At 40.4% G+C, this 22,921-nt stretch overlaps 1 protein-coding gene across 2 annotated transcripts in view; it reads left to right on the forward strand.

Moving 5' to 3' along the window:
* Positions 1 to 11,281: 11,281 nt before the first annotated feature.
* cntfr (ciliary neurotrophic factor receptor) overlaps positions 11,282 to 22,921 on the forward strand; it is a 100,559-nt gene continuing 88,919 nt past the window's right edge. For both annotated transcript variants that reach the window (XM_085926160.1, XM_085926162.1), the window contains exon 1: positions 11,282 to 11,487. The gene's annotated coding sequence lies outside the window, so the exon portion shown is untranslated. The remainder of the gene's footprint in view (positions 11,488 to 22,921) is intronic.

The raw sequence follows: 22,921 nt of genomic DNA on the forward strand, positions 1-22,921 counted from the left end.
TATCCCTCGCACTTTTAGAACGATAGCTGTGACCCTGTCTGGTTTCATTTAGATATAGACTATAAATGTCAGACTGTGTTTCCTTTAGCACTGGTTTTAACCAAGCCATTTATTGTCTACTCTCCAACGTGCTATTACGCACCAGGCTGGAACACGAAATTCTCTTCTTTAAAAGAAATAACGGGCTTTTTCGGCTTTTTTGATGTAGAAAACATATTGCACGTGCAGTGTCAAAGTTTCATCTCAAGGTATGTTTGTTCAGCCTCTCTTCTGTTTTCAAGTGGTGCCTTTTTTCTTTCCATGCCCCAAACCTGCAGTCATTAATTCTGCTCATGCCAGGTAAATGAGGCATGCCAATGAGGATGCTCACGTAAAGCTTTTCCTCACAAAAGAGGGGTGCGGCGAGCATGCTAATACAAACGCGCAATGAATACACACACTCGACCACTAATTGACTTTGATTGAGCACTCTCCAACGTCCCTTAACTCTTTACCGGCGCCGAATGGATCGCATAACCTGGTGGCCGTGATTGTTGACATTGAGCAAAACTAAAATATATTGTTTGAATTTTTGGACATACATGCTTGTCTGATGAAAAATGGTCATTTTGCATGTGATGGGCGATCTGGTGGTATGTTCTTAATTGGCTTAATGGCTACAATTACTTCAACAGATGTATAGGTCAACACTCTGCTTTGACTTTAGAACTCTGGGCAGCCGTTTCAAACAGCCGCTCGGTTAACTGTGAAATATATTCCGCTCTTAGATTATCATTTTAATTAATCTTGCTTACTTGGTCGTGTAATTTAAACATTTGCTGGGTTTGCTAGAGGGAGGAATGCACGCGGGGGATGGGGGGGGCTTAGACTGAGGATGGTGAGCAAAAGAATGTGGCGATGGCCAAATAATGTCACCTTCACACAAATAACACAATGTGGTGCCTTATTAAGCAAATTATTTCCTAATGATTTTAACCCATGACGGTTTGAAAATTCTAACCCGTAATAAAACTTTAGCGTGCTTCATTCGTGGTTTTGAATCAACAAATGTACTAAAACTGCTAGTTCAAGTAGAATTAATACTTTTCCAAAGTGCCATAACTCAATGTCAAGTTGAAGCGGGATGGAAAAAAAAATAAGGGAGTATTAATTTGGAAGATCAGGTTCCATGTCAGTCTAAAAAGGCAATTACTGTGTTCATTTCCGCAATATTCTCACTGCTCCCTCAGACCCCAACCTCGACGTTAACCTTCACAGCAGGGGGGTGATACCATTCAAAACACTTGTGTGCCCCATTTGGAGTTTGTATTTTACATTTCTATATGATCGACTTATCTCAATGTTTTCGGTCTAAAGTCAAAACCAAAAATGGCCTCGCTGAAACCCGATGGGGAGTTCTTTCGAATGAAATGTATTATGTATGCAATAACAGGTTTTCTGAAAACAGGAAGTGACATGGACATGATCATCGCTTTGTTCTCAATTGTTTTTTCATACGACATTGTCATCATGTTGTTTTCAAGTCAAGCCCTTCTTCTGCCATTTGAATCAAATTCATTTGCAAAATCTGACATCCCATCTGTGCATATTTTACACTGCTGTACATGAATTGTTAAAGAGTCCCACCAGTATGAGCTCTGTGAGTGTCAGCAGGCCGATTTCATTTTGGACTCTTGGCATCCCGTAGTTTGCACAGGAAATCGTTTTGTGTCCAGGAAAATGTGATAAAGCTCTTGGGTTGATTTTGGGTCTCGTCAAAAGAGGACCTTTTCTTTTTTTTTTTTTACATTTGTGGGTTTATAGAAAAAAAAATCATCAGAAATCCCACTTGAATGTCATTCACTTTTGTAGCGCTCCAGTACGTCTCTTAAGCTGATTCCTGTCAACAACCACAGCTCTCTCAATCTATCTTACACAAACATAGTTATTACTCACTGCGGTGTGGCGAACACAAAATAGCACCAAAAGCTGAATCAACACAAACTTAGGCAGCGGTCAGCTTGGTCCTTGTCAGTAAATAGAGACGAGAGAGAACGCTTGGCTAGTACCAGCCGGTTATTAGTGGAGAAACAAAGGCGTCGGCCTCTCTAAGCAGCTCTATTTTTTGTATTTGTATGTAAATCTGCAAAGTTTCTCATAGTTTCACGCAGAAATGCTCTAATTAAAAGGAAATCTTTCATGTATGGCGAATAATTCCTAAATCCGCAGTTAGCTTGGCTAACCTGATGTTAGCGACTTGTGTCTGTATGATTATATATAGAGATATAATTTTTTCCATGTTTGTTTTCTAGCTTTCTCAAACTAAATCATATAAATGTTCAAATGTCAACTATGTTGTTTGTTGGTTTTATTTTGGCTCCAGCCAAACCCTCCTCGAAACATAACTGAGTATTAAAGGCTAAAAGCGGAGCCATAAACAAGGCGTTCGTTTCCAAATACAACACAACCGACATTTAAAGTTTCTAACTTTCGTCTTTTTCGTTATTTAAAAAAAAAAAAAAGGCTACTTTTCAGCTTTAAACCGAATCCAACTAACAAGAATGTGTCTTTGGGACAAGTTACGTGTAATGACACACATGTGTGAAAGGGCAAATCTAACCACGGGGAGCGAAATGAGCAGGCTCTAGACGGCTTGACCTTTGAACTAAAACCAAAGGCTGGCGCAAGGGAGCCACCTCTAATGAAGGGCTTCAAGAGTGGAAACCGCTGCACCTCCTGTCATCTCCTGAAATCGCTCATCAAATGAAAAAACTGTGCGAACTTTTCTTTTAAAGCCTCTATTTACTTCAATGAAGTTGCCTGAACACACTTTTTTTTTTGTCAACAGCCCCCAATTAACACTTGTATTAACACAAGGAATTCCAGACCATTAAGCAAGTTCACTTAGACGGTCAGTAGTAAAACACCTCAATTTTCCTGCCAAAATCGTATCAATAAAGTACATTGTTAAAAAAAAAAATTATATATATATTTTAAAGTTCATATTTTAACAGTAATTTGGTTTTAAACAATAGAGAAAAATTCAATCGACAGATTTGACGCTGTCAGCAGATTTTGGCCTTTCTAAACCTCAATTCAGTTTCTTCTTCCAACCATTCCATTTTGGACGATTTTCTCATCGCAACTAAGCTGGTTCGTTTGGAACCCCACCCAGAACACACAAACCAGTTTATATGGTGCACACCCAAGTTGGATTACTGTGTTCAAACCTAACCGAACCGTCGACACCACGCAGAAAACATTTTGTTCCATTCATAGTAACTGAAGGCTGCTCCGTGTGAAAACCTTCTTAGTAGCAATCGATTGACTTCACTCAACCTTTAAACTGACGAATAATGTATGAAAACTGTAGTAAACTACCGTAAATCCTATCGTACATATCACGTGACAAAAAAAAAAAAATGCATACTTTGAAGTGGACTTTGCGAAAACTGTTCAAACGTTTTAATGTTTCCATGGCAACCCTCCCTCCTTCGAGTGTAATCAGGAGAGTTTGCCTCAGTCATCTACCAGCATGCTGTACTCAAGCTTTAAAAGGGCAGCTTGTATTTTATTTCTTTTATTTTTTTCCCCTTCTGATCTTGGTCTATATTTCTTTCCACTTTCATTTTGGCCTTCTCATTTCAAACATCCCATATGCTGTCATTTCAAATCTGTTCTTTTGGTTCTTTTTTTCATATCATCTTGTTTAATCTGTTTTTCACTATGTTTTGTTTTGCTTCACCGTCTCTCTCTGGACTTTTGTGCTGTGCTAGACCTTACTCTTTTATATTAAAACTTCAGTGGGTGTTTTTTTCTTTTCATGACAAAAAGTTGCCGTGTTACTGAGACTTTGCCTGACGAGCCAACTCGGCCCTTTTGTGACAATTCGTTTTGCTATTAACAAGAGAGAATCATGCTGTAAAATCAAATGGATGATCCCCAATCTAATATGGATTTTTTTTTTTTTGTCTCCTGTAAAAAGGTTCGAAAATATACCGCTTACCTATCAGTACAGCTTTATTGCCGTACCGGTCCAAATAGCTGGCTTGCACAGGGAAAAGCGAGACATATTGTTATCTATTGATTACTTCAAGTATCATTCTTAGTAATTAACTTGTTCTGATTGCAAAGTATCAGTGTGGCTATTTACAACTTTGTGCCACAAACAACCAAAAGATAAGCAGAGCTGTAGTTTTCTGTGCTGCACAAATTAGCGTAGGTGAAGAGCGTAAGTTTGCGATAAGAGTTACATGCTAATTGTTCTGTGAAGTCGTCGACAGAGGCAGCAGGGCACTATTTGCCTGGCTACATGTCCGCTGTATGTTATGTCATAATGAACTCATTCACTGCCATTGACGGCCAAAGACGCCAATGTTCCATTTTTAACTCAGTGAGTTAAACTGTTCACTTTGGATCAAATGCTTTTCTTTTCTCTTCTCTTTATTGTAGGGTTTAATATGCGATGGAGTGTGCAGGCAATTTACCACCCACCCTTTCTCTGTATTTTTTTTATCCTTATTTGTGGGAATTTAACCAAACTCTGAATTTATATTTAGTTTTTCTTTTATTGTATTTTCAGGGCTGGGGTGCAATCTTGCGTTCTGCATGTAACCAACAAAGTAGTGTCAATCTACCTCAACAGATGGTGCTCAGTTGGAGTCCGAAACTAAGATGAAGTTCCACGCTGAGTCGGATGTGTGGTTGGAAGAAAAGAAAAAAAAAAAAAAACTGTCAAGTTTGTGAGTGAAGGAGCGATGATTTAATTTAGGATGTCGCTATGTACCTTCATTTCTTTTCACGATTTGGCCTACCAGACGATTATCATGTCCTAGTTTTCTATTCAGTGAGAAAAGTATTTTTTCTTTTCTCTGTCTTATCTTTTTGGGTCACTGTGGGTGTAAAACTTTAAGGCAGATTTGAAAAAGCTTCTTCACTCTTTTACAGTCACACTTTTCAAACTACATAAACTCCAACTCGTCTCTTTTTGAGATGGGTAGAAATTGTTGTGTCGATATGTTCTCCTTATGCTTGAAAGAAAGCAACCTTTAAAATGCAAAAAAAAGGACTTCTGGATCTTGCTAAGAGGTGTGATGCAAAGCTGAGGTCTCCGTAGGTTTTGAGTCTTAACACAGAAGTCGCCGGCCATTAATGAAACCGTTTATGCAGACGGAATCACCTACTTGCCCGTTCCAAATGTGTCTATTTCTGCCCTACTGTGTCTTTCTCTGACATTTCCGAAATTGCTACCGCTATTATGGCATCCTGCCTGTTTCCATCTATCGTTCTCTTTTTCCTCCTATCTATTTAAACACGTCTTTGACTTTTACTCTTTGTCACGTCTGCCGCCTCCCCCTCATTCATATGTGGTTGACTTTATTATTTGTACTCCTACGTCTGTTGCTGCTGCCGTTTTTTTTTTCTCCCTCATCAAGCACTATCTGGCATGTAATGTCCGCCCATTCCTTTCCCCCAAGACACACTTTGCTTTTTCTCACCATGACCTCTTACTCTGCCTTCCATCTTTGTTTTATTTCTTTTATTTTTTTGAGGTTGTCTTACTTGCTCCACCTTCCCCCCCCCACTTGTTCTTATTTTTTTTCATTCTCTTTCATTCGGTGCATCTCGTGGCATATCGTAGATAGATCAAGAGATGGATGGATAGATAGATCTCTCTGTTCATTTTGCAATGACTCAAAGTTATCAGTCGGGAAAAAAAATAGATAAGCCAACAACATTCCCACCTCTCCTCGAGTTCACGCCTCTCAAATCAAAATCATTCTGCCAAGTGTGAGTCTTGTTGAGAATGTTATATGACTCAGTGGCTGTGATTTAAACGTGTGACTGATAGTGTGCTTCATGTCCCCTTAGCATGATTTAATAAATGTATATATATACATATATATATATATATATATATATATATATATATATATATGCCATGTGAGCTACTCCAGGAATGAGTTGCAGACAGAAGAGGAATAAAGAGGCACAATCTATGAATAAGCAAAGTCCCAATAAAAGTCAAGGGGACATTTGGGGTTTACCGTCTTGCTGGGCTGCTTTCAACAAGCTCCATAAATCATAGCAACATCTTGCTGCGACATTAGCGGGAGGCAAGTTTTTTGACAAGATGACATTGTGATCAAAAAAAAAAAAAAAAAAGACGCATAATCAACTGAGCGTTGACAAAGTTAAAACTCAAAGGCATACAAAATGAGCACTATAAAAAAAAAAGGTTACCTTTTTGGAAACTACCCAAAGCACATTAATGGCTCAAAGTCGTTTAAAATCGTGAAGGTCAAATTTGCATTATGAGCACATTTGTGTGTGTTTTCTTGAATCCTTTTTTTTTTATTTCCTGTCCTATCTTTGTTTTGGATGATGTGCATCCTGTAGTGTGTCTCAACAGGTGTGCACCGCATATGCGCATCTGGGACGCCTTAACAATCGTCAATTGTTGCCCTGCATCTCTGGCGTCCTTTCATTCCTAAACGCGCAGCAGGATATTGAACCGTACGTCTGGCTTGGAGAGCCGAGGCGAAAAGATGTTCTTGTGAGATATAAATAGAAAACAGACCTTTTTTTTAGTTCTCAAACTAAGACAATCAGAGCGGCGGCTTTTGATTTTGACTGCTGATAGGATTGTGCTGTTGTCATTTGTTTGCTGCTGAATTATGCAAGCTGCTTTCTTTTTTTTTTTTTTTTTGCTTCTCTTTTATGTTCAAAATTTGAAGCTTAAATCCTACTTTTGCTGTCATTTATCAGATGATGTTAAAGGAAAATACATCTGACTCGCTCCTAATTATCTTCCGGTATCCCCCGTTTGTACAACAACACATAAGCTTTATGTAAACAATCGATACATTTCAATAATAATGACATTTTAATCAAATGCATCATTTTAGTTCAGATCAGTGTCAGATAATGAGATGGAAATGAATTTTGCTACAGTTGCGTTATCTAAAATATGCGAACACTATCATCCTTATCCAATTACTTCAGATTTAAAATCAATGTCGCTAATGGTTAATTGCATATGCTTTCAACATGGACATGCCAAAACTGTATTTTCCTTCATGTCCAATTTCGAGTCAAATATTTACCAGCCTTTCTACAACGAGATGTGTTTTTCCTCCATTCTTATTGGAATTCTAATTGCGAAGAAGATTACTAGCGTGTCAGGCATAATTGAAGCTGACAAACAGCACTCGTTAGGCTAATCTTATTCATAATTTCGCTTGGGCTTTGATGGTCCCCATTGATGAAGACCTATTCTGTATTTAATGGCTTGTTAGTGGTTTGGTGCAAAATGGAGACTGTGAAGTTCTGTAGCTGCTAAGAGTGAGGCTTTTTGCGTGTAGTACATTTTTTGGACAAAAATGAAACAAAATAATTGGATGAAAAAGAAATAAAACATAAAAAAGAAATAAAACTAAGTACAGTAAATTTTCAGCATTCTATCCGATGCATTTGTCGAAAAGACTCCTCACTATTGCCGAAGTTGGAGCGTTGTTGTTTTGACTGTGCGACCTGTTTGTGTCTTTCTAATTTAAAAGACGCAGCGGGATGTCTGATGTGCTGCCAAAAAGCTCAGCAGTGTCACATCAAGTGTTTGTCTCACAGGATAGTCTTTCACTTTATTAGGGAGCCCGTGGCACCGCTGGATTACTGGCAGACGACCGGCATTTTCCGTTTTAATGTCAACCGTTGCTCATAGGAAGTGAATGAACATACTATTGCCAAGAGAGTTACTAATATTTAAAAGAAATTTGGAACGCTTTTGTTCAGCATTGCTTAACCCGACTTTTGAACACAAAATGACCGAGCGGATCCGTCTTTGCCACGGCGTCGGAAAGCCGATTTAGAATACAGAGTCAAAAAGTAAATGTCAGGAAAGTTATTACCTTCGCGCAAAGGGTCACAATGTTGAAATATAGCCCGTGTCCTTTAAAATGGCATAAATATTTTATAATGGTGACTTTGATTTAATCGTGGCTTGTGTGTTCACAGATCTTCAGTCCAATGGAAAGAAGTTCCATGATATTAAACCCAAAGCCTCAAACACACAATCTCCTTTCAACAGGTAAGACTGATTTTATTTATTTATTTATTTATTTATTTATTTATTTAAATTATTATTATTGTTTTTTAGCAGCCATCTTTTAACAATGACTCTCTTCAAAAGTGAAGTCGTTCATATAAAATCAGTATTTTCAATGCTCAGCCAGTTGTTTATAGTGCAGATTTTATGACTCGAATATTTTTTTTACCTTAGAATCTAAGGTAAAATAGAATCTAAATAGAATCTAAGGCTTAGATGCTTTCCCAACAATTAACATTTCCCAACTTCATTTTTGAAGCACAAGTATCAGTATTAGACATCAAATTCACATGCGGCAAATGCCCCTGCCTTCAACTCCATGCATTAAACAGATGGTAGGATGAAGACAAACATTTGACATGATGACATCCAAGCCTCCAGTGATATCATGTCTAAAGAGCTCCAATTTGAGCATGCAAAATAATCCAGCACGCAAACACGCCTCGCATAAAATACACTGACATTTTGTCTTCACCTTATCACTGCAAGTAAATGTTTGGCTTAGTGCTCATGGAGGCTTCTGGGCCAGATGATATTACTGATTTTGAGGAATCAGTTGCCATAGCGTCCCACGACGTGTTATTACGTTTCATCCAGCGGCTTCTATCTGTCTGACCCGAGCTAAAACCCAAAGACATGCTGATAAGCAATGCATATTTATTTTACTCAGTCTTTCTTTTGCAGCCACACTATCTCCATCCATCTCTCCCAAGACAATCCAAATCCAAATATATGGTCTATCTCTTCTTATCACACACTCTTTGTCAGCACATAAACAGCGTTAACCAAACGCCGGGCAAACAGAGGATGACGCAAGTGCGTCGAAATCCTCCACCCTTGAATCTTCACATGGAAAGCAAACACGGTTTTATCATTTTCTTGGTGGTGGTGGGGTTAAGCTTTCAAGAAGACATTGTTCCAAGATGCTCTTTGCTAAGTGTTGATGGAACTACTTTTATGTGCCCTCGTATAGTGTGGTTAAAATACAATAAAACACTAACTAGCACCTCATCTTATGTTTTTATGAGGGTTGTTCTCAGAAAGTAAGGTCCCAAAAGGACCTATAAATTACATTTATAAATCAAATGTTCACTTTATAATGCTTGGTTGCGAATCATTTGCAGTCAATCACAGAAATCTGGCATGCGCAGACATCACCAGACGTTGGATTTCCATCCCCCGGTGATAAAAACGGTCGTTTTTGGGCCATTGTCCATCGACATTGTTAATCTCCGTCAAAGTAGCTTGGAAGCATTCGGGCTGAATATGAGCTGATAATATTGCCTGAAACCCTTCAGAATTTATTTGTCAGCGGTTCCATTGGCATCCGCGACCATCATGCTTCACAGTCAATACTCACACGAATCCCGGCTGTCGACGTGAGTCGCGGAAAGACGATTTAAATATTCGACTCGGCCGCGGTCCGACAAGAAACGAGAGTTGCAAAGACTGACTGCTCACATTAAACAACGGTCGGTTAGCAGGAGAGACCAAAGGAGTCTTTTTAAAACTCAACAATAGATCCACAAACACCACTTAGGAGTCTGTTCATGTAAATGATCCTTTTTAATTTCAAGTATAAACTGATTAGAGTGGCATTTGGTGAAAGGAACTGGGATTAGCCTCCATCTTGAATCAGGCTTCCGAATGTCAACCCTCTTCATTATAACTCATTGTTTACAATGTAGTCATGCTTATCACGGCGAGACAATGCGGCAGAGTAAATTCGAGACACTTGGCAGTGGCTTAAGGTGAATGACATTTTGAATACGGCGTGTAAAGTGTTTATCAGCCGAGAGCAGGTCCAAACTAATCCCTTTGCCCGTTTTTCTTGCCATTATCGCAAAGTGTTGTCGCGCAAAGGTTGCCATGGTAGTGGTGTTACGTGTATCGTGGGAAATATGCCCGTAGGATGGGGGAAATTAAATTAATTTTGTAATTGCACCTATTGTCCTTCTATCCAGTCTGCAGGGTGGCCGACCGGTTGCACATTCGCGTCTGCCTTGCAATTCTGAGCTTGTTTATATAAAAGATGGAGAATTATTGTCAATCAAAACACATCAAGAATCAATCAAAAATGTCTTGAGAATGTTTTCATATTTTCTTCCCGATAATTTATTGCGGGAAAATATTTCCTCAAAATGATGCAATCCTATTCCTCACCTCGGAGTCAAATGATACAAAAAATACTTTTGACCCTGTTGAAAATGAAGTTTACCTGCCAGTGGGTATTGCAGTGGAAACACCTCGTGTGTGTTGTTTCCCCTTGCTGTTGTTCCTTAAACACGTATTGCAGCGGAGGCAGACCTGCAGCTGAAGGTCAATTTTAAAAGGTTTCCATTACTGAAAAGGTCAGCGCTTCCAGGTGTGAACCACAGCTGTGGTAAAGACGCCAAAATACAGCAGGGGGAAAAAAAAAACCAACAACATTTGTGTATGTGCTTATTAAGCTTTCTTTTTTTGTCACAGTAAGACTCTTTTAGAATAGATGCAAATGTGTGTATTGCTGATTCATTTAGACGTTTTTCAAATTGTGCATAAGGGATGGGCAACTGGCTGGAGAAATTGTATTTAAGTTTTTTTTTTTTTTTTACGATTCGAAAAAACTCTTAAATGTCCAAAACATGAAAAACAAAACATGAAAAAAACAATCTAAAAATATATTGAGAAAATATGTGTAAAAAAACAACAGTACAGTACAAATATGCAGGGGTTGACTGTAGATTTTAATTGTAATATCAACGTTCACCACTAGATGGTAGAGATGGTTTTGTTGCACCTATACTACTTCAATAAATGAATGTTAACTTTTATGCAAGAGAGTCTTTTGCACTGGGGGAAAAGTAGAGTATATATATATATATATATATATATATATATGCACGGTGCATTATTTTTTTTTTGGGGGGGGGCATCCATCTGGCTTGAGAATGCATAGTCCTATGTGCTCCCCATTAAAATCATAGCCCCCTCTAGCATCCCTGGTCCTCATGGTACAGTATGTTTGGGCTACTCCCTACACTTCTGTGAATGGTGGCTAGGGGGTGCACTGTGGACATGATTTGTGTGCAAGCAGAAAGAGAGAGAGCAACAGAGCGAGTGTGTGTGTGTGTGTGTCAGTGTGTGTGTGCGTGTGTATTCCTGCCTGTGGCTGGGCTGGTCACATGGGGGACAGCAGTCTGTTTAAAACAGCCTCAGCTCGCTCACTCCGAGCAGTGCAAGACACCGAGACAGATGCGCACGTCGCCTCTCTCTTCCACACAAGCGCTCACACACATGCTCAACGTAAGGAGACGGCAACTTTCCTCTATCGGACTGACACAATACACACCCCTTGCCACACTGGAGGAAGAGGATAAGGAGTGACAGATCAGGAAAAGCAGGCAATAAAGAGGAGGTTCCCTGTGAGTAGCCAATTGATTCTTTTTTTTTAAACCTGAAATTGTAATTAGTGCTTGGATTTTGTGTGTGTGTGTGCTGCTGCGCTTATCGGTGCTGTCTGAGCAGGACCTGACAGAGGCTGAGAGTAGAAAGGACTTGCTTGAATGGGACTGTGAGAATGAAAGAAAGGAAGCAGCGCAAGCGTGGCATTCAATATGTGGTGCTGGTGCAACCCTGGGATACATCTCCATCAATCTGCCCCTGTCTCATCCCCCCTCCCTCCCTCACTCACTCCCTCCCTCTGCCCGTGGGAGCTAATGCTGTTAATTAGCAGCGTGCGCTTGGAATGAAAGGAATGCCATTGCGCCGAGCCGGACTGGGCTTTGCTCCGGACTCTTGTGCCGTCTCCTCGTCTTGTTGACGTTTTGTACGTGTCGATGAGGTCAGGCTTCTTCTGAGTCATAGGCTGATGCCAGCCCATTATAAGCGGCTGAACCAGTCACAGTTCTATCAATGTCCAGGAAGAATCGGTTCTCTTCCCCGTGATTCTCTGGAACTCTTCCTCCTCATCACTCCATCTCTGCGCTGGTGTTTGCTATTCCAACTTTCAACATCCAGCGTGCTGCTTTTCCGCCGGAGTGGAATCCAGACTAGAAAGTGAGAGGATTGTGAAGAAGAGAGGGAAGACTGAGGAATGAGGGAGAAAGTGGAAGGTGAGGATGGGGGGATTAGGAGGGGGGGGGGCATTGAAAAGGCCGACACTAGCTCGGACAATTAGCCCGGGGAGTGTGTCCTGGGGTGCTATTCTGAGAGGGGCTTTGGCCCCTGGGTCTTGGGCGCTGGGTCACGGGATGCCTTGACCCCTCCAGTCGACAGCTAGGCATGGGAGCCATTATTACGGTCTGATTGATTAGCACTGAGCGGAAATCCCTTTTCTCTTCACTCCTCGGGAGAAAAAAAAGACGAGCGCTTTTTTTTTTTGTCCTTTTGCTGGTGCTGCAGCTGATTTCCAAAAAATGACTTCGTATATGATGTAAAGTTGTATGTGAGGGTTGGCTTCAGGGTCAAAGTGCAAAAACCGAAATGTGCAGAAAATATTTTTTTTAAAGTAGTGAGTAGCATGTTTATTCCTTTTTTTTATTGTCTCCCCTTTCTCAATCTCCTTTCACTGCTTTAATCTTGGCGGTCCCATCTTTCCCTCACCCTCCTCCCCCGCCTCCTCCTTCGACTGGGAGTTTAGTGTGGTGTTTAGCCCGGCTCACGGCTGATCAAAGCAGGACGTGTCAGACTAGGCTTAGCCCGGGCACTCCTAATGGAGCGCCGTTTTCATGCCTTGTTGCTGGTGGGTAAGGAGGGAGACATGGGAGGGGGGCTGAGATGAGAGAGGGGGGTGTAAGGAAAGTCCCAAAACAAGTGGCAGAGGGAGCTGAAGGCATCTCGGCCAAGTGAGAGTGAAAGAACAAAAATAAAAGGAATGAAAAATCCAGAATTTGGCTGATGTTGCATCCAAGAAGCGCATTCAAGTCTGAGTTTAAGAAACTTTTTTTTTTTTTTAGCGCTTCTTGGACCCTAACCACCTAGACTGCAAAGAATCTCTCCAGATAATCCGGCCATTTTTGATTGGACAGTTTAGGTCGGCGCAGGGTAGCTCTCACACATGGTTTGGTTTTAACTTGGAAGCAACACCAGACGGGAAGAGGGCTTTGTGTGTGTATGTGCGAGCGTGTGAAAGCGAGAGAGGAGGAGGAGGGGGGGGGGGGTTCCAGGGGTGCATAATAAGAAAAAGAGATTTCGGAGTGTGTGTGTGCATGTCCATATACTCGCATTTACCAACATTTGTGCAGACACACATTAAAAGTGACTATTAAAAAGCGGCACTGGCTCGCGGAAGTTGTCCATCTATTAAATACACAAAGTTAAGTTGTGTTTACTAAAGAAATTGATTCGAGGAAGGACAAGACATGACTAACTAAAAACAATTTAGAAAATGAGATCATGGACTTTGTGGCAGGGTTGATAGGTGAAGCAAATTATTCTTAAGCAAAGAGAAGTGGCAGTAACTAAAGAATTTTAGTTAGGCAAGTTAACTGTTTGGATTTGATCTTTCGATTCAAATCCACACATAATATTGACCCTTACTGAGAGGCGGAGCAAAATACAGCACAGTCACATTAAAGAAATAAGAATGAAAAAGATTGTGAGTACCTGCACTTATCCCATCTTTTGTCTGAAGAAAGGCTCCAAGCAGCCACAAATATAAACTCCCACGCTTCCTCGCATTGCCCTCTCTCTTTCCTTTGAGTTGGGAGATGCCACTTGCTGTTTGCTTTTATCTATAAAAAACGAAGGCTTTCAAAACATGACATGATTTGATTCAGATTCAGTCCCAATTAAGATGCCTCACTTGCATTACTGAGATGTGCTGCGGTTTTCGCCCTTTAACCCGCAGCGAGTAGAAAATGGCTCACACGCTGTTTGATTATCACTGCTGTTTATTTTAGAATAGAGAGTGGTTAAGTTGCCCGTATTACTAATTTCAAATGTGTTATCAAATGTATTATCAAGCCTCGTGAATCATTTGCTTAGTGGCTAGCTGCTATCCAGTAGTCGCTATGATTCAGAATCGTGTAAATGTGGCTTCAGGCTACATTAGAGTAAGCAAATAGGGGTAAATGATGAAGAAGCAAGAAATGCATTAGCCATCCATCTATCCCTCCATTCATTGATTGTCATGGACAAACCTTTTTAGGAGTACTTTCATTAGGGAGATGCATCACTGATAGATTATCTTTGCATGTTGCCCATCAACTGACTAGTCCACTGATTCGACCTGGTTAAAAAAAACTTAAAAAAAACTCAAGTTGGGATGGCTTAAAAAATTCTAGGTGGCTCCAGCCTTGCTAAAATGGACCTAACTACACTTCTAGAATTATTTTTGCAAGGTGTTTTTTTGTTTTGTTTTTTTGTTAACAAAATACAGATTTTTACACTTGCTATGGTAAAGAAGGACTTGAGCTACCAAAGTTGCGAGACAAGTTAGGCATTAGCTTTGGTAGAGATGGCAGGTCCCGTATTGACAGATGGGGGAGAGGCGGTGGTCAAGAGGTCAGGAAGAAGTGACAGGTCTCGCTGAGAAAAAGGCCACTCATAGTGCTGGCTTGAAAGATGAGAACAAACACCGGGACGCATAAGTGCTGCGTGGCTGAGAGGCTGTCCGCCATTTACGTCAACATACGTGACATTGACTCCTTGAGGAAGACAGGAGAAGAGAAGTCAACTTCAGAGGGTCACCATGAGGACAGTAGAGGCGATTGGGATGTCGCAACACCAGAGATTCAACAATGAAGCGGATCCCAATTTCACTGAAAGGCACATTAGAGAATAAGTGGGGAAAGAAGGGACTGTGTAGGAAGACAAAAATGTCATGAGAGTAACAGTGGAAATGAGATTGTTGCCTCTTGTCTTGTCTCTTTGGTTTATGTGAACATCACAATTTGCATAATACGACCGTTAAAAAAAAAAGAAGAAGCGGAACGGTCTCAGTCTTGTGTTACTTTGCGGTTCAAATACAAAATGTGTCTCGGAACATCAAAAATCACTTTCAAAGTACTCTGACACTACGCAGACAAAAACAACGAGCCTCTTCTCCACGTTTTTTCTCGCATGGATGTCGTCAGATTGAATGACAATTATCGACGTATCCGCTTGTCTTGTTCCCTGCACAAAAGATCAACTGAAGGGAATTAGATGCTTGAAGTGGAGAGGCAAGAATGCTCAAGTCTCATTTTCCACACTGGATAAATTCTGCCAAGGAATCTTAAGTTGCAGTTTAGTGCGAGGATGCATCTGTGAAATATCGAGTTTGAACAAAAGCTTTTGAAAACACCAATGCGAATTTGGACTTTTTTTTCTCTTCGTGCGACAACAACCACTTTCTAGTTGTTCCCATTTTTTTTCGTTATTCAAGTCTGCTCACACAGATGGCCAGCTCGGGGATACTAGAACAAGATCATTCTCATTTATTTTCATGTTTTTGTTTGTTTTTACGCCATGAGTTGGAGACTCTACTTCACTGCGACTGATTTGCAGAACATGTTCACGTACATCTGGGAGTGCATGAATTCAATAATGGAGAAGCTTTCAGTCCATTGAAAAACATTACACGTTTCGGGTTCATTATAAACACGAGGTTATTTATTTATTTATATTTTTATTTATTTAAGCCATATCATACATTAGCTGTCCATTCCGTTTCTTTTGATCAAGTGTGTGTAGAGGTTTTTTTTTTTTCAGGGTGGTGAGCTTTTAATCTATTTAATTCTGATCTTTAAAGACGAATCAATGCTCCCTCTTATATTTCCATTAGGTCGCACATGCAGGGAAAGGGATAAAGCTTGACAAAAGAAGCTCAGCCATGGCCACATTAACAGAGAAAATTCACAATCTGCTCCCAAAGTGGATTAAGATGTTGGTTGACCTCCAATTTGTTTGGATGGAGGAACAGCAGAAAGCTGGAACAGCCACCACCTGATAATATTAATTTCAGTTGTATCATTGTCCATAAAGTACCGTAAATATCACACCAGACGTAGACAGTGATCTGTAGATCTAATAATTGTTCAACCCATGACCACGAGGCGTTCTAAATAGGCACACTAGCTCGATCTGTGTCAGTCTTCGGGGAAGAAAAAAAAAAAATAATTGCTCACTTTTTTGTCTTCTCTGTGTGCACTCGCAGCTTACAACGAGGCACTCTACATAGTTCATCATCTGCGTCATGTTTTGTAAAAGCCCCTTACAGTAAATAGTGAGATTTTGTTAGACAATGTTTTTTTTTTTGGAGGGGTACTTGACACACCCCCTTCCTCTTTCAACCACCCTCTCAGGATGCACTAATTTATTTTGCCTTACTTAACTGACTATTTTCCTGCACGGGAATCTACGAGGGTGTTTTTTTTTTTTCCAGCCCACTGTGATAGTTTATTAGCAATGTCTCCTTTGATGGTTACTTTGCACGCTCGATTATGGCTGAAAGGGAGTGGGCCGGGCCCCGGGGTTCCGAGGAAGTCTGTCTAATGATATTAACAACATCCTTTATATGGTAGTCACTGCTTGCAGGGGTTTGTGGAAGGAGTACATAGAAGAGATCAGAAGTCAAGGAAAGAGAGTGTAAAGAGAAAACCGATGTCACCCCTGTGCGTGATTTGTAAGCTTAGCCAATCACAAGCGAGATATTTCACACAACACGGGCACCGAGAGTTCATTTCAAGCAATTAGCTACAGCGCATTATAAACACCTGGATATAAAATAGTGCCTGCGTGTAAAACCGGCAGGAGTCAAGGAACTCAAGGTGCTCGTGCGGCGATTCAGCCAGAAGAAAAATAAAGGAAGGAATCGATTGGCTGGTGACTGAGTGAAAATAAACATGACAATTATGAGAGATGGATCGCCAAGACAGGAGTGACCCTGGTCCAATTTGAAAAGGTCCGCACACTATCTTCACGTATATTATAGTGAGCTGTCACCTAAGCGCACGTCATTTTTAATTGAAAACTTTGCCGTGCTGTCACAAATTCCTTCGCCTCCATGCGCTTGGGGATTAGCCATTTATGAATAATAAATATATGTCTGAAAACAGAAACTGATAGTTGTAAACACTGTATGTCATAATAAACAATTTATGCGACCATAAAATACCATTGCAGATAAATAGATTCAGGGCCGTGTATTGCGCAACACAACTGATAAATGGCAGCTTATTTTATATGGATGCGTTGTTTTCGATGGAGCTGCGTTGGACTGGCAGTCATCAAAAAAAATAATTCTATCAACATTTTTAAATTATATGAAATATACCTGAACTATAACTCAAGTTTCTGTACAATTTGTACGATCTGAGTCATTTAACCCCAAATAACTTAGCTTATCTCAAGATACAAAAACAGGAAACTGAGTGCTCTTTTCTTCCACCAATTGTTCATTATATTTGTAGAATCTGCATTTAAAATCCAATCGACCCATCAGCTCAGTGCCCAGAGGCGGCGGTCATACTAGCCTTCTGCCATTTTCCCCTCCAGATGTAACATTTACAGCTCCATCTGTCCTCCGATTGCTCTGCAGTGGTGCGCAACCCACGGGTCTCAACCTCTCCTTTTATGATACTTTATTTGTTTGTCATATAAATGTCATTGTCCGTCAGCCATGAGAGTCCTACCCCACGGTATAGAAACAATTGTTTTGCTAGTAGCATGTGTGTACTTGTGCAAGCAGATTAAATTTCATCGTGGAGGCATGTTGAACACTCCGTCAATTTCCTGCCACACATTCGCCTTTCCCTCCCCGTGACAAATTCCTCGATTCCCTCACAACACATTTCTAATATATTTATTGGTCATGGACATTTTATGGTCGCACATATTGCTTCTCTCCAAGCCTGGCAAATATTGAATGGCTTCCACATTTGTGTGTGCAAGGGTGGGAAAGAAAGATGAGCGGAAGCTAATCGTGTCAAAGATCCTCGCTTTGCCTCCTGTTTGGATTTTAATGCAAAAAAAAAATATATATATATATATATATTTCGACATGATCAGTTGCGGTATGAGGCCATTACATTCCGCAGTATTTAAACTAAAGTACATATGGGACCAGTTAAATGTCGGCACATTTCTCCGTTACTACAGGCAATTTGTTTTAATTGTGGACTTAAACATAATAGAGCTTCAAATTTCCTCCTTTCATGGCAGCCCATATGAAATGTGAGAGTGCCTGTTAACTAGCTCAGTTATGTTACGACAATCAGAAAACGCGATTCTTAATGCGACGTATGTCATCCGTCTCGATGGATTTGACTCGGGTGAGGTAAAAACAATATGACTTTTCCGTGGTGGATTTTCTGGGTGAAGTTACAAACTATGTAGACTACATTACGGGAGAAGCCGTTCCGATGATTCAATACAATAATTGTGAGACGTTTTGAGTTACATCACAAGGAGGTTGACTTCAATATGTGGTGACATAAAAATGTGCATGTTTGTGAGGCAATCAAATCAGTCACAACTGGAAATACTGAATCAAACTTTTCAAAACGTCATTCTCGGTAGTCGAACGAATCCGAAAGTGCCAATGTATTACTTCACCACCATCCATGAAATATTATATTCTCCCAGGGATGATCCGCAATAGCGGTGGCCTTGGATTGCACTCCATCCCGACTGGCTGTAGGCTTGTTAATTAAAATAATCCCAAATATTCACTTCAGCAGAAGCATTAACACCAAAGTAAAAAAAAAAACACTTTACTAACTTGTTATAAGAACGCTGCTGAGTCAGAGTTCAGGAGAGGCTTAATTTCTTTTATAATTGGCTGTGAGTAAAACTTCTGCTGGGTACTTTAATTGACAAAGCACACATTTTAAATATTAGGATGATGAGTGACCACCATGTAGGCCATGAGCTGAGCAATATCTGCTGATTTACTATCCCAACATAGTCGCTAAATTATATATGGTAGAAAACCTTTCTTTGCTAATTTGGTTGAAAAAAGAAAACGTTAGCGAATGCGAAATCCAATAGCGATCGCTTGCTTTCGCTTCAAATTAGCTCCGATTATGACATGTCTATATTGGAGCTTTCTGGAGCCTCGTGAAATATGTAAAGTAAGCTTTAAATGGATTTCCAAGGACATAATGGAGTGTGTGCTGTATTTCATTGTTATCCTGCTCGCCCCCTAATCTCATGAGACACAAAAACAAGGCCTACATGTGAGACACGGGGAACATTTAATTATTTACATTAGTAGTGGGTCTATGGGCTGGCAGCAATCATGGCCAATCAAATCAGCCGGACCATTTTTTTTTTTTTAAGCGCAGCACTCCTACCATGAAGCAATGACAGCTTTATGATGGTGGGTCTAAAAAAAAAAAAAAAAATACATTGAAAAATTGTTACAAAATGTTATATGTTACACAAGACAAAGATTTTGGTCATTGAACATCACTTGGCCCATGTAAAATGATCTGGCGGGCCAGCTCTGGCCCCCGGGCCTTGAGTTTGACACCGATACTTGAGAAGATCTTTCTGCTTGCTCCTCGAAATTTCTCCCAACCAATGGTCGACTTTTTTTCGCCCCATTTTTCTTCGTCAGATTCCATGACCTTTAAGACTATTCAATGTCAAGGCACCTATCAATTGGGGCGAAAGAAAAACAAGAAAACAGAATGCACTTGTAGAGAAGAAGAGACAGCGAGATGACAGGCCACCAGATGGTCTAATATCCGCGGGAAATATTACCGCTGGCAGCCGCTCACCAACATTAATGACACCGGTCATGTACCAGCCCCGAGAAGAGGCTATGTGTGCCACTTCATCTTCCTGAGGCTGCACCCTCTATGTGGGTCACATTTATTTCGACTAGCAAGGTCAACAAGCCATCTCCCTTAATTATCACACGATTACCAAAAGGCAAACCTTTATTGCACGATAGCAAATATGTGCATTGGCCAAGACAAAAGAGCAAGAGTTCAAATCATACAATCGTGTCATGCTTGGAGAAAGTTTCACTAAAGAAAATTCACAAGCGAAATGTGATATTTCATCCCCCCCCCCGGGTGACTGTTTAGTAATCTCACAGTCTTTTGGTTCAGTCCAGCAATCCCTTCTGTCTTATCGCTCTCAGAGGTCTCTATGAAATATTCTGACCAAGCTCCTACGGGGAGCACATAATTAGAAAGCACTGAACCGTGACTCTGACACGAGGGCTTTTCTCCTATCTGTTTGGACAAGCCATGCTGAAGAGGGGAGGGGGGAGTAGGGAGGGGGGGGCTGTAAAACATCTTTATGGTCAGGATGCTACACCAACCTGAAATGTCCTTGATTACATTTAGACAGATATGAGCAAAAGGAGGGGGAGAGGAAAAAGTGAGGAGATGCGGACGGCAAGATATGTTGATAAATACAGCAGAGCAGAAAACGAAACTGGGGGAAAAAAAGACTTGGGATTGTTTTTTTTATTTTTAAATGACCAGTGCTCAAATCATCAGTCATCTCTAGTAGATTCTTTGTTTGGTTTCACCTGACACGCAAGACTTTTCCAAAGACGAAAAGAACGGCGGTTACAACAATTTATTTCAAACTTCTATGAAGAGAAGGTGAAAAGTAGGTCAAGGTGCGGACCAAATGGTTGCAATTTGGACCGATTGTAGGAAAAATGTCAGTTCACTTGTTTTGGATCAGATCTGATTCTGTATGTTTTTGGTTTTTCTATGTGCCTTCTTCTTAATTGGGGGTGGGGGGGTCATGGTTTGACTTTGTTGACTTTGTCCCTATATCGCTTCATTATGTTGTGGCGATGTAACTAGCTCGTTATTGTGCTGACGGCCTGTATTAGCGGAGGACAGCGAAGCCTCTGGGACAGTTTTATTATCGTGTGCCCTTGGTGCATTGTGGAAGTTCACATATGATGACGGCTAAACACACACACACACAAACACACAATCATATACTGTCCACTCTTTTTTTTTATGAGGATCCCTTTCAGATAAATGAATGTCCAGCAGCCAAAGTTGTTAATTACCATTTATGGTTTTTGATGACCATTGAATGGTCAGATTGCCTCTCATTGCCATTACATCAAGAAACCAGGGAATAAAAATCCAATCTCGGTCGCAGACTCGTAGCAAAAGTAATGAAGGTGGATTGTCATGGTGATTGGTTTTATATTATAAATGTTACAGTGCTCATCTTCTGTGGGAGTCAGAATTGATTTAATTCTGTGGGGTGAAAAAAAAAAAAAATTATATATATATATATATATATATATATATATATATATATATATATATATATATATATATATATATATATATATATATATATATATATAATTTTTTTTTATAAAAACCTTGCCCTACCCCAGCAACCTGTTTGGCCTCTCAGTAAATCCTTCCCAGCTCACCCCTCGCAACCTCTACTGACAGCAAATTGGCTCCGGACGGACTTCAAATGATCTGGTGCGGGATACCTCTTCTCTCTCTTTTTTTTTTTTTCACCATCATGATCTAATCCTCTAATAAGACCACCTCTACAGTGGGCTTGACAAAGCCGCAATGCTGCAGGTCAAGCGTGTCACGATACTTACGGTAGCTTTAACAGGCATTTAGGTTCCCTCGTATAAAATGAGGAAAAGAATATTCACCTCAATTAAATTGATCAACCAAAACTTGAAAGACTCAAGCTAATTTTTTAGCCCCCTTATCGCATGTGTCCAACGCCCACACGAATACAATCCATAAACAGCAGCTAGCCCAGTACCGATATCCGACTCAGCGGTCCCAAACAAGCGGCTGCCAATCGTCTCACCGTGGCCAAAGGATGCTCGGTGTTTGCTTCATGTTTATTCATATCTCAGATTGTGTTTGCGCTGCATGTGTGTGAACAGTCTGACGGTCACAGATAAGGCGGCGGCTATCTTATCGGGTGGAGCCAACCTATCCCGAGCCCTAACAAGCCTCAGGTGTTTTTGCACATTGACATTTTTCCATAGCTTTATTTCATGCCATTTGTGAAAACTGTCAATCTCAGCTTTTGAAGAAATATTTGTTGCTTGTTTTTAAAAGTGCATCTATGTAAACGATCCGAGTCAAGGTGCCGGAGCTCATTTCAATTTCATTTGAATTAGCACCCCTCCAAGTTGTCTGATGTCGCATTAGTAGATGCATGATCAAAAGATGGCCGTCGCTGGCTTTGAGCCAACAAGGGCCCGTTTCCAATTTTGCCACCACATATCAAACAATGCTTTATAGTTCTGGTTTTTAATTGAAGCTCCGTCGAAGCAAAGATCCAACAAAAGAGCACAATCGTGTCTTACTCGAAAAGCCACATTTTACTCGGGCTGATTTTTATAAAATGCTGAGAGGGTCATTAGCACTCATCTACTTTAATCCTTCATTTCGTTTGCATTTGGCTTTTCATCTTATTTTTAATTTCTTTCTTGCATAATATATTCTCTGAATAATTTGAGGCCAGCCAACGAATGCTGTCAACCTCTATGCAAGGCATGAGGGATTTGCTTGTTTGTTTTTTGTTGGCACATCATTTACGTTTTTTTTTGTTCCTTTTACTTGTGTGACTTCTTTTTGGCGCACTCATTGGAGGACAACTAAAGAAGTGCTGAGCTCTAAAAATTAAGAGTCTAGCTGAATATGAATATGAAGACATCTATGTTAAAGTCTGTGTTTGTAAATGTGGAACTTGGAAAGCCCCGTAGTGATGCTGCAGCACAGCGTCTGCATGCCACCTGCAGCTTTTTTCCGCCTACCTGCCATGCTGGAAGATGAAATGGAGGTTTTAGAAAACAAACAAGCAGTCATAGATGCCTGTAAGATGAAATGGACACACATGACAAATATATATATATTTTTTTTTTCTCTAAAAAGCAGCATTTGGTCTGCAGACCTCAGT

Source organism: Syngnathus leptorhynchus, chromosome 12, assembly GCF_054491065.1.
Source record: "Syngnathus leptorhynchus isolate UIUO chromosome 12, UIUO_Slep, whole genome shotgun sequence".
In the NCBI taxonomy this organism is placed as follows: Eukaryota; Metazoa; Chordata; class Actinopteri; order Syngnathiformes; family Syngnathidae; genus Syngnathus; species Syngnathus leptorhynchus.